We start from the raw sequence: 14,396 nt of genomic DNA, 5'->3' as shown, positions 1-14,396 counted from the left end.
CATCACCATGTAGGGAGCAATATATGAGTGATAAATAGTCAATCCAAGTGAAAAGAGATGTGCCCCATGTTAAAACAAATATTTCACTATGTGGTATAAAGAGTTAGATGATGTTTTAGTTATAAATAGATGTGGAACGGGTATAACTTATAAACAAAAACAAAATGACATATTAAGAGGATGAAGAGAGAGACCCATCTATTCTTGTTAAACCCACACTAGTGGGTGTGGGTTTATGAAAAAAAAAACTCATGGACCGTGTTTACTTGGTGGGCCCGCCCATTTGACCAATAGATCTAGAAGATTATCGACGGGGAAGTGAATAGATTGGATTTGTCCACAAGCCCACTTTAGATGAAGTTGATGATATGTCTCTTCGATCTAACAAGGGTAATAATTGGTCATATGATGGCAAATTAACCAAATGAATATTGTTTGAAAAGATTGAGGCAAGTAAGGTGATTGGGTCCTTGCCAGCTAGCCAAGAATTCCATCTCCTTTTCCATATAGGTTGAAAAAAAACTTGAATTCGTAATCGGGCTCGAAAAAAAAAACCGTAACCAGACTTTTATACCCGGGTTTTAATACCCCAACCTGTACCATACCCTACTCGTAGGGTACGGATAGGATATGCATTTCGGTATCAAAACCCGTACTCGAATCGAACCTGATTTGTACCCGCTAATACTTGAAAACCGGAACCAATTCCGTACCCGGAACCGGTTTTTCCAATTCCCGAAACCGTGTTTCTCAAATATCCGATCTATACTCAAAATTACCGGAAAAATACCCGAAAAATACCCCTAAAAATGCAACCCCTTAAAAATCCAATATATACCCAAAAAATATTCGAAAAAAAGCTGAAAATAAGGTTTTTTCAATACCCGAAAATAGGGTATTCAAATAGCTAGGTAAGTAGTAAGTATCTAGACCAGAAAGAGATATGATTAAGAAAAACAAATTATTATAATAATAAGAATAATAAGAGTAATAATATTAATAACAACAATAATACTAAACTAATAATAATAGATAAATTGGAAATAAATAATCCCACCTTTAAAGTATTGACCAATTTTAATTCTACCTTTAAAAATCTCTGCCAACAGTCCTCCGTTAAAAAAAACTTAACGTCATTAAGTTTTTTTTTCTCTGAATTTCAAACCGATGTTTTAGGGCTTTTGATCGGAAGAAGGATACGAGTCGACCGTTGTAAAACTTATCTTGAAACGGTGATCCAAACGACGTAACAATGTTTCAATTCGGGTGTTTGAATTTTTATTTAACAAAGGAAAATTGGTTTTAAATAATCCAAACTATGACCTATTGGTAAATATCCATCCCAACTTTACACTTGCCTGCTGGCAGTACCAACTACTTATGCATTTGTTTTTAACGGGCCGCGACTAACGGATGTTAACTCCGTTAGTCTTTGTCTGACATGGCGATCCCATCTGTCAAAAATCAGATTACGTGGACGTCTACGTGGCGGCTGACTGTGTATTTCAAATATACGTATATATAGAGAGATTTACTCTCTCCCCCCACCTCCTCTCTCTCTCTATCTCTCTTCATCTTCATCCACCATCACCCGCCCCACCTGTCACCACCATTTGCCACCGGACCACTGCCATCGCACCACCTGCCACCATCAACCTCTCTTACCACACCATAAGAGTTATACCACACGAATCCTGTATCTATATCCCTCTTATCCAAATCCAAACCCTAAATTCCAAAATCAATTTCTCAATCAAAATCTTCAATTCCACCTTCCAATTACTCAATAAACCTAGGGTTTCAATTTCATGTGCCAATTTAATGGATAAACAATGCCGGAGCTGCGAAGTGGAGTTCGCCGTGCCCGTGCTTCACCTGTAGTCAATAAAAAGCCCAAGATTAACAAGCGATCGGATCGGTTGGCAGCTGGTTGCGTGAAGCCAAGAGCTGTGGCGGCGGCGGCGGTTGAGACGATGGCGGATGCGAGTGGCGGGTTGAGTGCGAATAAGGTTACCGGTCAGGAGGAAGAAGGGAACACTGCTCCGTTTCCGGATAGGGTATAAATGTCTTCTTACTTATAACGAGCATGTCTGACGATGGCGGTGGTGCGATGACAGTGGTCTGGTGGCAAATGGTGGTGATAGGTGGGGCGGGTGATGGTGGATGAAGATGAAGAGAGATAGAGAGAGAGAGGAGGTGGGGGGAGAGAGAGAGAGTAAATCTCTCTATATATACGTATATTTGAAATACACAGTCAGTTGCTACGTAGACGTCCACGTAATCTGATTTTTGATAGCTGTGATTGCCACGTCAGACAAAGACTAACGGAGTTAACATCCGTTAGTCGCGGCCCGTTAAAAACAAATGCATAAGTAGTTAGTACTGCCAGCAGGCAAGTGTAAAGTTGGGATGGATATTTACCAATAGGCTATAGTTTGGATTATTTAAACCAATTTTCCTTTAACAAAAATCATGTCATTTAAATCACCAGCGTTAGGAATTCCAGAAGCCTACAAACAAACGTCCTAGTGGAGGACGACATTTCAACGGGCCATCTAAAACCTCAAAATCGCTGTTGAAGGTGCTTTATACATGTGGGAAACAATAAAACATTTAATATGTTTTTTTCTTCCTATAATTAAAAAGGTTTAAGGTGGTGTTTGGGATTCCTTATTTTGCTTCCTTATAACTTTTCATTAATTATTATTCTTTTTTCGTTCTTTAAATTAAAAGGTTGAAATATCAAAAGTTGGATAACTAAAACAAATAGTTGATGGGTTTCATGTGTTCCAAAACCGAAAGACAATATGTACAAAAATAGCATCAAGAGACAGACAAAATGAGAATAGACCACACTTGATGGTGCCAATGAATCATTGCATTTCCATTTTATTTCTCTTTTATGTGAGATTTTGTAGAATGTGAGAACAAAATCACATACAATAGTTATTAAAAGTTTGTTATGTTAAAAAGATAATTAAAAATGGACAATTTTTGTTTTGTTTTTTTAGTTATTAAAAATTTGTTATGCTGTTAAAAAGATAATTAAAAAAAAAGACAATTTATGTCTTTTTTTTTTAATTTTTTTAACGGCTGCCTTTTTTATAGAAAAACACAAAACAAGACCAAAACCTTAGCAAGGAGCTAAGGAAAGGCAAGGAGACCACAATTACATAACGGGCTACATCTTGCCCAATCTAAGACTAACTCCAATGTAGTGCCAATAATGTTGCCTAAGATGACGTGGAAAGTGGCCAAGTTTTCTAGCATGATTGGAGCATATCCAAAGAGAAGAGATATCCTTATGTAAGGGTATTCAATTGTTTCAGCTCTCGTGTCAAACTTAATTAATTAATACTTTAATTTAAATATTGTGTGTAGTGGGTAGATGATGAAGTAGAAATTAAAGAGGGTAATGATATTTATAAGGATGGAAATAAAATTAATATTCTTAAGGATTTGTAAAGATATTTTATGCAGATGATGTGCCAGTTAAGGACGCACGTAGCATAGGAGATTGTCTTATAGAGTCATATCTATTTGTCACACATATATATAACCCCTCCTTAATATCCTCTACTGTTTTAAACAGTGGCGGAACCAGAACTTCTTAATTAGGGGATCATAATAGAGTTGTACATTCGTGATTCGCTAGTGTACACTGGTTACTCTTTTTAGCTACAATTGTTAACCATAACATTCATGGTTTAATATATGTAAACAATTTTCCCACCATCGAGTATTCTAATAACACTGCCTCCCTTATAAAGTTATTGAAGCTGAGAGCACTATTATCTCTTATCCAGTCTTCAAACTAAATGGTTGGGATACCAACACCATTGCCTACCTCAATCGTACCACTCACTCTCTCTTTTAGAACCTCCACTAAGCTCTCTCTACATGTGTTTGAAAAAACATCGATGAAAGCTTGCTTGAAATTGTTATGGTTTGTAAACAAGCAGACCGAAACTGGCTTGGTCTATGAACAAGCGAGCTCGAGCCAAGTGGAGATTGGCTTGCTTGAATTATTAATTTGATTTGTTATTTTAGGTGTGCATGCGTGTTTTTGTTGTATAATTATAGTATTATAGCATCTCATTATTGGTTAAGATATTTAATCTGTATTTGATAACAAATAACTTAATAGTTTTCTAAAATGACTCAATGAGTATTTGTCAATGTGCTTATTTATAGTTTCCGGGTAGACCGCCATATATATTTAATTCCTTTGTGCTAAGCAGGCCATGTGACATTCTCAGATTGGTCCATAACCAATGTTTAAAAACATATATATATGTATATATATATATATATATATGGTGGGATAACTAGCAAAAGCTAGTTATTGCATCACGTCACTTCCACGTAATAACTAGTCATTCGTTATATTAAGCGTTGTGGGATAACTAGCAACTGCCCCATTATAATTAATAATTAATTAAACTATTTAAAAAAAAAGTGACAAAGTGGGGTGAGGTGGTCCCCACTCTTTGAGCGGCCACTTCAGCTCCACCATAATTACGGAAAGGGGGTGGCACCACCATTTTGGCGCTCCCTTGATTTAGTCGGCTTGGTTTAACGAACAACAAGTTGGTGAGGTGGCCATATAGCTAGCGTCAAGGCACAAAAGGCAGCCTAAGAGCACCTGCACCTCTAAGGTTCACTTACCGAGGTCCATAAGACCTGAGGATGGTTTGGACGAGGAGCAGGCGGATTTCCCGTGTTGTGGAGTGGAGTCCGATTAGTGTGGTTTGTGAGGGCGGACTATAATCCGGATGCCGATGGTGGCCCATACCACTTTAATATAACGACTGCTTGGGTTTATTAAGAAAACAATTTAAAATAGGCTACTTCATATTTAAGATAAAAATACTTATATAGAAATTTAAAAAGTACACACTGTTGTACTTTAAGTATACTTAATTCTATAAAGATCACTTAGGTTCAGGTAATCTAATTCTATTTCTGTGAAGTAGCATACTGCAATCAAGTCATCTAGATATAGATGACAAACTCAGTGAAGTGTTAAATAAGTATCAGGTTTGCTACAAGGTTTATGTTTTAAAATCTGCAAACGTAATAGTATAATTGACACATTGGTACATCGTTGAGGGAAACTTGAGTTGGGCAAAGACCTACACTTTTCTGTAATTACCGAGCCTCTGGATATGTAATTGTGACTTTATTAGTTGAAACGGAACCTGTTGACATGATTGAGGTAGACTCGAGTTTATGCCTAGTCATTTCCATAAAAAACCAGGTTGTTCTGGTGGAGGCAATGCACCTTCACCACCCAACATGTGAACCACAGACGACATATTTGGCCTGTCATCAGCGTTTTGCTGCACACATAATAAACCGACGTGTATTGATTGAAGAACTTCACAAGCACTCCATGAGCCCCCTAACGCTACATCAACCAGTTCAAGGGGCTTGCTTTCCTTGTAGAGTCTCCATGCCTAAACCATTTTTTCATAAATTAGTAAAATCAGGTTAATTAGTGGTAACCGAAGTTTCGATTTTGAGAAAATCCTCTGAAGTTTGTCATGTTAGCATACTTACATGCCCAAGAAGGTTATCATGGTGAGTTTGATGAGAGAATCCTCTGTTTTTCTTCCCACTTACGATCTCGAGCACCAAAACACCAAAGCTAAATACATCCGATTTTAGTGAGAAAAGCCCATTTGCTGCATACTCTGGAGAAATGTAACCCCTGTGGCAGATTAACACCCCAAGTGAAATGTTATATTAGATAAGTATAGTTTTCAGCATGGATAATAGATTCTTACAGTGTGCCAACGACGTGGTTGGTATTGGCTTCCGTCTCATACTCTTTGAACATTCTAGCCAAGCCGATGTCTGATATTTTTGGATTCATGTTGGAATCAAGCACAATATTGCTTGCCTTTAGATCTCTATGTATTATCCTAAGTCTGGAGTCTTGATGGAGATAAACAAGTCCTCAAGCAATCCCATTGATAATATGGTAGCGTTGAGGCCAGTCAAGTAGCAAAGAGTTATTTTTATCTGCACAAGTTTAGATTCTGTTTGTTTGTATTACATGGATTAATAATTTAATCAAGTGTTTGCTTTGTATAAATGTATGAGTCTAACCAAATAACCAGAAGTCCAAGCTATTGTTGGGCATGTACTCATAAATCAGCATCATTTCTTCTCCTTGAACACAACATCCCAAAAGCTTCACAAGATTTCGGTGCTGAAGCTTGGCAATACATATAGCTTCATTCTGGAACTCAGTGATTCCTTGCCTTGATGTTTTTGACAGCCTCTTCACAGCAATTTCTCCTCCTTCTTCAAGCAAGCCCTGAAGATCATATATGTTAGTAGGTACGATGCACGTTTATATTTTAGTTGCTTGATGCTATCTGAATATCTGATGATACTTTTTCAAGTTTTCAATTTTCTTGTACATTTATGTGAACATAAAGACTAAACAACTAACATATCAATAATAAGAGTTATTGACCTTGTAAACTTCACCAAAACCTCCTTGCCCAAGCTTATTATTGTCTGCGAAGTTACTGGTGACCTTAACCACCTCATTCAAGCTGAAGAATGGCAGGTCTGAATCTTGCTTCTGCTCCTTGTTTACTAAATCTGATAAAATGTGAAGACACTACTGATTCCACTTACTTCATTATAGACTATAAGCATATGTATAGGTGTTACAAGCCAAACAGAAGAACTTAACCCAAAAGACTAGTCTGATAGGTGAGGGAACCCATTTGGCTTATAAACCCCCATCAGCTGCCCATACAACCGATGTGGGACAAGTCCCATACCTTGCAATGGTTTCAGTCCGTAACAATGCACCTCCTTAAGGGCCAACGTCCTCGTTGGTCACGGCTGGCTCACTCCAGGCCACCACTCCGAGTCCTCGTTGGTCACGGCCACGTTGGTCACGGCTGGCTTCCTCCAGGCCACCACTCCGAGGTTGGCTCTGATACCAATGTTACAAGCCAAACAGAAGAACTCAACCTAAAAGACTAGTCTGATAAGCGAGGGAACCCATTTGGCTTATAAACCCCACATCAGCTGCCCATACAACCGATGTGGGACAAGTCCCATACCTTGCAATGGTTTCAGTCCGTAACAATAGGAGCTTGGTTTACAAATATATGCTTGAGACTTTCAAGGAAAAGTACTTGTGTAACTTACCTGAATCTTTATTATTTGAGCTCTTCTTTCTCCAAAAATATAGTATCAGTGCAAAGATGAGCATAACCACCACAGATACAACTGGCAAGGCCACTTTAAGATATGATTTCTTCTTGTCTCCAGTTCACCCAAACCAAATGTTAGTGGCGGTGGTAGTAATATTAGTACAACATAATGCTAGGTTTTGACTTTCATGTAAAATTGGTATTTGACTATATATCAAAACCAAACTAAATCCGAGTTCCAGTTATTACTTGCTACTAAATATTGCCACGCCCATGGACGGAAAGTGATAGAAACCAAAAATCTAAATGACTGGAACTAAGATAAATAGCCACATTCGAGATAAGTTTGATCTCCAATTACAAGGATTAAAACCCCAATTTTATAACATAAACATCGACATCCCAAAATAAACGCAGAACATGTTATAAATACTAATCCTAACTAACAGTTATTAAACTGCTCCACTACTCCTATTTTTGCTGAAAAACCGGTTTCCTATCAATACTTCCGGCTCGGAAAATCGACTTGCCCTCAAGTCGACAATCCAATAATTGTTGACTGTTGTGCCAAGCAATAAGCCATTCTGTTGTAGCTTCGCCGATTTCTTGGACCCAGCAAGCGTCTCTAACCGAATGAAGTTGAAGACAAATTTTCCAATCTTTAGTAATCGATAGGAAAACTATAGGGCTTTACTAGGACTTGAACCTGTGCAAATTTCATCCTGGTCACATGGGAACTTGGGTGAATCCGGGATTGATTCATCTTACCAAAGATATGATAAAGATCGAAAAACCTAAATGGTTGTTTGTCAACACATGGATAGGGCTGAATTTGCATAACTACCCATCTTCATCCCCACTTTTCAGTTCACGGTGTTTTTGAATACCATCTCCAAACTTTAATTGAATGTCATCTTCCATCTTTAATTGAACACCATATTTTATCTTCACTTGAACACCATCTTCTATAATACCATCTCTGATCTTCAATTGACCACCAAAGACCAAAGACATGCTTAGACTAATCTTCGAACTTCGATTGAACATCCAAAACATGCTTAGATCGATCTTCGGTCTTCAATTGAGCATCTAAAACATGCTCAAGTCTATCTCCGTCTACGCTAGTGTTGTCATCAAGGGTTTCTTCAGTGACCATATTTAGCAGTGATACATGAAGAGGGTCATGCTCGGACCCCTGCGGTTCCTCCGCCACCGTTTTCTTCAAATCACCACCTGATTCTTCACCATCTCCGCTCACCCGAACTTTGATTTCTTCAAGATCGTCCCTCAAAGATGCAAGAATGGCGTCTAATTGTGCTGCAATGGTTGCTAATTGATCTGCAAGATTCCGAGTTGCAACCGTCATTCGATTTCCCAGCAATGGAACCAATGATAGAAACCGAAAATCTAAATGACTGGAACTAAGATAAATAGCCACATTCGAGATAGGCCTGATTTCCAATTACAAGGATTAAAACCCCAATTTTATAACATAAACATCGACATCCCAAAATAAATGCAGAACATGTTATAAATACTAATTCTAACTAACAGTTATTAAACTGCTCCACTACTCCTATTTTTACTGAATAACCGGTTTCTATCAGAAAGCAACTGTTTTTGCAGTGGAAGTGTTAATAAATAGAATTTAATGTTTTGACTTTTGAGTAACAATGAAATTCAATATACATACTCGAGAATTAGAAATCACAAATGTACTTACGAGGGATGGCCATTTTTATATAGAGATCTAGCCCTGAAAAATCTCCTTGTGGAGCCTCTCTGATATCTATCAGCTCACCGGACCACATTAGACATCCACTACCACCCTGTGTAATATCACTATTTGCAAAAGATATACATGAGACATTGTTAGCACAAATCTTACATTCCTTAAGGGATATGGAACTATTGAACAATGAATTCCGTGAGTCGGCAATTTCAGGCCAGAAATTTTTTTGAAGTAATGTTGTTTTTCACGAGTCAAATCTATTTTATGTTTACATCCATTTGACCACTTTCCAACATACCATTCTTCAGGCAGTTTGGGTTCAAATCCTTCCGCAGACATCGTATTGGTCACATTGATCTTCAAACAAGCGTGTCCCTAAAACCCATGTTTTGTTGTTCCAAACGAACTGAGCAAAGTTTCCATTATGGTCTAAGGTCATTCTTGTGATATATGATCTGTTTTTTAGTGTGTATTTGCAGTAAGTCTTCTCCCCTTTCACAACAAATTCAAATGTGTAGAAGTTGCTTGGTCCCAGACCAAGCATCCCAGAAAACCCGATACCATTCCAATATCCAATCCTTTGTTGGAGACTAGATTCGTCTTTCACATTATATAACTGCGGATATCCATCCGTGTTCATCCAAACTGTATAAGAACCTATCGAAGGATCATCTGGAGTCTTCCATGATGTCAAATTCCATTGTGTCCCCGATACAAGGTCCACGCCAATTTGCATTCCTGGAAGCCAAGTGTCTCCAGGATGATCAAAGCTTTGCCAAATGAAGTCCTTGCTGATGTCATCTCTGATGACAAGATTTCCAGAATCCAAAAGCTGTGCCGCTGGACTACTATTTGTTGTTAATTTGGAAGATAAGGATGACCAAACTGAGGTATTGCTAACACTAAGAAGCTGTAATTCACCTTTATCATTGAGTTGGAGTATACCTGAGGCATCAAGAAGTTGAACCTCTCTATTAGCAACCCATACAGCAGTAAGCGGCGATATCGACTTATACCATATGCCCAAGTTCCGAAAATGTAAATTTCCGGTGCTGAAGAACCCCAGCTCAAAGATTTCACCTGCTGAAACAATGGTGTCACCATCTTTAAGGGTCTGATTAGGATATATGGTGTCTGCAGCAGCAGGAGTACTATTTGTGATCAGGATGAAGGGCAGGCCATAGCAGTAGAACAAAATCATGTTATTGACATGCTCCATAGAAAATATAATTAATCTTATCGTGGCTATAGAGATGATATATAACTAACAACGAAATTGTAGAAGAAATGGATTGGCTTACTCTAGCCATCAATGAGGACTAGGAAAACATTTTTATTTTTGTTGTAATTTTCATGGCTATCGTTGGTCTTCGTATTGTGTGTGTGAGCTTGTAGGTCTATGCCAGAAGTTGGTTAAGAGAGTTTTTGGTGTTGACTTTTAAAAGTATTTTTATGCTTTTGTTGAATATGGTAAATGAAAAGTATGGAGATACTTGTATATTACAGAAACATCTTATCGGGCTAGCTAACTATTTCAATTCTAGAAATGAAATAGTATATTGAAGTTATTCAATGGTAAAAGTGTGGAAATTTTAGTGAAAATTTGTGGTTTTCATCTATTTTGGACTTAAATAATTATTAGTAATTGTTAATAATATATGAAAATCCCTAATATGATCCCTTTGACCAAATAACTTCCAAAACTAGCCATGGTTTTCAAAAAGATCGACATTTTAGTCAAATCGGTTAATTTAAAAAAGTCAAAATTTTACTTTTAAATCACAAATATGACGGTTGTAAAAAAAACCGCCTTAAATATTTTTTTAAACCATCTTATTTAGTTTTTTTATTTTTTACTAGATGTCTAAAATGACCATTCAAACACCGTAGGGACAACGTTTCTTCACCTGTCATCCACCTAACCCTAGAAGCCACATATTCTTGTCATTTGTTCATATTTGTGACGGCTGCCAGAATATGTGAGAACCGGCCAAGCTATTTGCATAGATAACTGAATTTGTATTTATTGATATTTTGATATTATTTGGTCCTTTCATGTTCTTCTTTGTGAGAGAATAACAACTAATCAATATGTGTCCAAAATGATGTCAAGGTGAATGAGACATCAATACTCTAAGTTGTGTGTTTGAGACTTTGAAACTATGTAAAATGGGATGTCCACATTGATGAAACGATAACTTTGGAATGGATTTAATTATAAGACCATGTGTAGTCATAAAGCTCCACTAACAGGGGTTATGCGTCACGTGGCGCTCAGTCAGAGTTATGGTTTTGTACAAAAACAGGCTGTAGTCATAACTCTCCACTACCAAGGGTTATGCGCCACGTGGCGCCCGGTCATTATTAATTTTATTTGTTTTTTAAATACTAAACCAGTTAAATAAATTAACATAAAATTAAAAATTACATTAAACTTCCAAATAAAAAATACATTAAACTAAAATTAAAAAAACACATCAAATTAAAATAAAAAAACATAAATAATACTAATAAAACTAAAACTCATTTATATTTTTCTAAAATTTTCGCTTGTCGATTGGCTTTTAGAGATTGGACTATCGGGTCGTCTTCGGATAGCTCGTTTGATAAAATCTCGATGTCTTTATCCATCTCATTCCTTCGAAGTAGGTCGACGGCGTCCAAATTTACTTGAAGTCGTTGGGTTCCAAGTTGGTGTAATCTTGGAGTCGAGAGTTCATTAATTGGAATTGGCTTTCCAATTCGGGATTCGAAACCATTGCCGACGACGAACCGGCCCCTTTCCCCTTTCCTTTGCCTTTGTTCTTCTACCCCCCGGCCGAGGCATGTCGGTAGTATTCACGGGGTCATTATCGCTTAAGTTGAAGTTTCGAGCGTCGGAACGGGGCGTGTCTGGATCAACCGAAGACGATATTTTAGACTTTTTTTTACGCGGACCACCTTCGGCTTCGGCTTTGTCATCCAACACCAAGCCCCATTTTGGGTGAAACCTCAAGAGGTCTTTCCAAATGCCAAAGTAGTTGAAGGTCCCGCCGACCTTATGTTGAAACTCAACCAACGCGTTATCCATGACTTCCGCGTCCGAGACACCGCTACTCCTAGTTCGATTCATCCGAGAGAAAACCGTATGGAAAGCCATGCATTTGGTGTTTATGTCGCCCCATTTCGACAGTAACGAATCTTTTTCTCGACGCGAGTCCCCGCCAAGGTTGTGAAACCTCTCTATAATTTTGTGCCAAAGTACCCCCGTTTTTTGATAGTTCGCTAAAAAAATAAAAACATTACAAGTTTAATGTTTGTTATAAGAAATTTAAAAAAATATATATGCATTTTAAAAACCTACCGCATTTGGCATCTTCCGATATTTGGCACCAAGCACGAGCACATAGTACACACTCGTCGATACTCCACGCTATCACCCTCTTTTTAACCCGAGGGTCGCCGGCGAGCTTCTTTGCGTGTTTTTTCGAACGTCCGCGTTGGCTCGAACTTCCCTCGGGTTGTGTCTCCGGCACGAACTCGACCTCGGGTTGGGTCTCCGGGGCGGGTTGGGAACCCGAACCTGCGAAAATGTTTGTCATTGGGTTTTGGAAACCGGGCACCGCATTTGGCATAGAGCTTTGTAGAAGTGCAATGTACGCGGCCATTTGCGGGTCATACATTTGCGGGACGGGTACGGTTGGCGTCAAGGCGGTAGATTGGTTCGGTTGTGTATTTTGGTTGCCTTGACGGGCAGATTGGCCGAAACCGAGAATATTTTGGTTGTTGTTTGGAAACATTTTGGTAGAAATATTTGTGTAAAAGATATAAATTGGTATAGAAGTAGAAGGAGTGTGTTAAAAAAAATGAGTTTGGTTTGTTTATATAGTATAAATATAATTAATATATATATATATTTTTTTAAAAAAATCTCAACGGCTCCAAACCCACCCAACGGCTACTTTTTTGATTTGTGTGCCCTTATTCCGCGTTTTGTATACAACGTAGCCCAAAAAAATTGCATAACGCAGGGGGGGGGGTGTACACCCCGCGTTTTCCTCCTTGACGCAACACACAACGCACCCATTACGGGTGGTCTAAGCTTGTACATAAATGCATTGTACGTGATTTTATATTTGTGAACGGTTGGCCTACAAAAAACATGACACATAAGATTTGCGACCACACCTCTCACGATCCTTTTATTAAAATACTGAGTTAAAACAAACTTACAACATATTCACCTTAATTGTTAGCCTAGTATATTGGTTTGGCCCGTCGAGCCTATCATGAGTTGGCAAGTCAGAGGCCAGGACGAGCCCATGAGTTCGGCCACAAGGGAGTTTGTTTTACTAATTAATATTCATTTGTGATAAGGGTATCATATTCAAGTCTAATTGGGTTTTTAATTTTTTTAGTTTATATACATCCGAACTTGTGGGTTATATTAATTGCACCTGTATTTTTTTGAGCAAATGAAATTATAAAGATCAAGTTATGATTTGCATTGAGATTTGTGTTTATCGTCTCTAATTAACCAGTGTTTCATTAATAATGTATACTAAGAAACTGTTAGAAAACTATGATTTTTTTATGCCTTCCTCTATTCAGACACCCAATTTGCTATTTAGACACCCTACCCTACCTATATTACTCGTATAGCTTATACGAGTAGTATAGATGTCAGCTTTATATCAGAACCCTTTGACCATATAATACGAGATGTCTATACAAGTAACCCACATACGAGATTATTTGAATTTTCATATGACATGACAACACAATGCTTTCTGCCATGACACATTTTTTGAGACAGCCTATACGACCATGTCCCATACGAGTTACACGAACTATACGAGATAAATTTGTAGATGAGTAGTATTAATTTATACAAGATAAATACATCTTGTTTCAAATGATACATGACCCACTTTCAACTATAAATACATACTTCATATTTACTCCAATTTTCAAACCCTTAATTTTCTTCCAAATGGCGCACCGCAGAGACAAAGAAGAAAATGAAGAATTTTTTTCCTCACAACCAGTTTCCAAATCGGAAAGATGGACTGATGATGTTTGGAGATGTTTAACGAGACCTCGTACAATTACTTCGGCATCTTCTTCATATGTTCCCGGAAACCCCCACGAAAAAAATAATTTTGCAGTTTCGAATCCAACGAAAAAAAGTTGGTCAAGAGATGTAGTTGAGTTTTATATTAACGGAGACGCCCCATTTTGCTATACAAAGTTTTTACCCATGAAAAAACTCAATCGAAGTTTCTGGGGTACTTTGTTAGGGTACGAGTCCAATGGTTCCCTTTCTGAAACGGTAAAATTCTAAAGTTTTATATACTTTTATATAAAGTTGTATATACTTTTATATGTATGTTTCATTAAATGACTAACTAATATTTTTGATAAATATGTTTGTATCACATCGAAGCGTGGACAACAAGATTGATGATTATTCGATACACAAAATTAAGAACTAACCCAGA

At 37.7% G+C, this 14,396-nt stretch overlaps 1 pseudogene across 1 annotated transcript; it reads right to left on the bottom strand.

Moving 5' to 3' along the window:
- Positions 1-5,151: 5,151 nt before the first annotated feature.
- LOC143574910 (G-type lectin S-receptor-like serine/threonine-protein kinase At4g27290) lies at positions 5,152-10,212 on the bottom strand (annotated as a pseudogene). Its single transcript, XR_013142676.1, has 7 exons — positions 8,908-10,212; positions 7,180-7,296; positions 6,488-6,618; positions 6,115-6,325; positions 5,790-6,027; positions 5,563-5,713; positions 5,152-5,459 (listed from the first exon to the last, which is right to left on the bottom strand). The product of XR_013142676.1 is annotated as a G-type lectin S-receptor-like serine/threonine-protein kinase At4g27290 (transcript).
- Positions 10,213-14,396: the final 4,184 nt, after the last annotated feature.

Source organism: Bidens hawaiensis, unplaced genomic scaffold, assembly GCF_021521415.1.
Source record: "Bidens hawaiensis isolate Kalapana, Puna unplaced genomic scaffold, B.hawaiensis_p1.1 tig00027138_1, whole genome shotgun sequence".
Classification (NCBI taxonomy): Eukaryota; Viridiplantae; Streptophyta; class Magnoliopsida; order Asterales; family Asteraceae; genus Bidens; species Bidens hawaiensis.
The sequence above is the reverse complement of the archived record's forward strand: the minus strand, read 5'-3'. Positions and strand labels throughout refer to the sequence as shown.